This window comes from Acinonyx jubatus, unplaced genomic scaffold, assembly GCF_027475565.1.
Source record: "Acinonyx jubatus isolate Ajub_Pintada_27869175 unplaced genomic scaffold, VMU_Ajub_asm_v1.0 scaffold_21, whole genome shotgun sequence".
Lineage (NCBI taxonomy): Eukaryota > Metazoa > Chordata > Mammalia > Carnivora > Felidae > Acinonyx > Acinonyx jubatus.
In genome coordinates this window covers 144,975-147,352 of record NW_026463940.1, presented here as the reverse complement: position 1 = coordinate 147,352, position 2,378 = coordinate 144,975, and positions in this window count along the sequence as shown.

Here is a 2,378-nt window from a genome sequence, read left to right as displayed (position 1 = left end):
CCCCTTGTCTGCTTTGTTCTCTGTGACTTTGCTTTTATATCAAATCAATCATTGTCAAGTGAATGTCATGACGTTTGTCTATCGTGTTTTCTTTGAAGGCATTTAGGTTCAAGTGTTCTTCTTAATCCTTCATCCATTTTGAGATTTTTTTGTATCGACATATATGTATGAAACAAGATTATGGCCAAATGTCATTATTTTGCATGTATATATCAATACTATTTTTTAATTTTTACTCTGTTTTTGAGGGAGACACATCATGAGTAGGGAGGCACAGAGATAGAGGCAGAAACAGAATCCAGGCTCTGAGCTGTCAGCAGGAGCCTGATGTGAGGCTCAAACCCACAAACCATGAGATCATGACCTGAGTGGAAGTTGGATACTTAACCAACCGAGCCACATGGGTGCCCCTAGTCAACACCATGTTTAAGAGACACTATCCTATCCCCACTGCACATTGTTGGAAATCTCGTGGAGGATTTGCTGACTGCATTTGCAAACGTCTACCTCTGGGCTCCGTAATGAGCTTCACTGGTCTAAGTGTCTCATTTGATGCCAGCAGCACACTGTTGTGGTTAATGTACCTCTGCAATATATTTAGAAAGAGAGAAATGTGATGTCTCCACGTTCTCTCCGCTTCATGATTGTTTTGTTGCTTCCATGTGTTGTGTGGTTTCATAGGAATTAGCATATTTTTCAGATTCCTTAAAAAAACTCATTGGCATTTTTATTGACATAACAAGATAAACATAAAAATAACATAAAAAGATAAAGCAGACAGAAAATAGAGATTATCACAAATACAGAAAACAAATCAATTACATAAAAATTTGTATTTGGAAAAGTAACTAAATTTGAAACAAATAGGTAGCCTGGGGAAATAGGGAAGACTCAAACAAATGCAATCAGAATTGAAAGAGGAGACATAACTGAACTAAAGACATGAAAAGGATCATTAAAGAAAAACTTAGATACCTATAGGCCAACAATTAGATCACCAGGAACAAATTACACATTTTATGCCATAATGTAGTCCACCAAGACTCTTTCATGGAAAATTACAAAATGAACAAAAGACAAATTAATAAGATTTCTCTAGCTAAAACCTCACCCTCCAAATAATCTGCATAGGAGTCCATAGCTTTATTAAAACTTCTACTAAGTATTTAAAGAGGAATAAATGCCAATATTTCTCAAACTATTACAAAACACTGATAAAAAAATAGCACTCCCAAATGCAATTTGTGAGGACAGCATTGCTCTCACACCAAAGCCAAAGAAAGACACCACAAGAAGGGAAACTACAGGTCACTATCTCAAATGAACATACATGCAAAATTCCTTCACAAAATCTGAGCATACTGAATTCAACAGAACATTGAGAGGATCATACAACATAATCCAGGGTGATTCACTCCAGGGATGCAAGGATCCTTCATCATACACAGTTGCATAAATGTGATGTCCTCCATTAACAGAGGGAATGATTGAATCAAAGCCATCATTAATTGATTCAAAAAAACATTAGACAAAATTCAACACATGTTCATCATTTAAAAAGAACCCAATTAAAAAGGAACTGAAGGAAATTACCTCCACATGATCATGGCCACTATGAAAAGCCCACACCTGACAGCATATTGAACGGTAAAATGCTGAAGGCTTTCCTGTCAAATCAGGAGCCAGGCAATGATGGTCACCCCTAACATAAGTATTCCCCATGATAACGTGAAGAATACACATGCCACCTCAAACTATGTCATCTTGTCACACTGCTTATTTGGATGAAAGTCACTTGAGAAATAGTGCAAGTACACTCAGCCTCTCCATCGTCCCTTGACAGAAGGATATAAATCTCCCTTCCATATACCAAGAGGGAAGAACCATCGTTAGCACCAGAATAAGGAACACAGGGACAAGAAGGCTATGCAAACAAACCTACTTACTTGGTGACTAACATAATACCCCAAACTTAACTCTTGCCAAATCCAATGTTTTGTTGTCTGAAAATCACAAGTGCCACCTGCTTTGTCCTTTCTCTGGGTGTCATATCATTAGGAAGGCCATGCACTTACAAAATGAAATTTATTCTCTCCTGTAGATATGTCTTATGTCAATTGAATCCTTACACTGGCTAAATCCCAGAAGAAAAGAAGGGAAAAGCTTTCTTCTCCTACAACTGGAAGACGTAACTAGAAAAAAATAGGGAATAAAAAAAATAAAAGACATTTAAATCAGTAAGGAGGAAGGAAAATTACTTGTTTGCAGATGACATGATCTTAAACATAACAAAACACTAGAGATACCACAAAAAATATTAGAACCAGTTTTTTAAATGAGGAAAGAGCAGATGCAAAATGAACAAAGAAAATAAATAA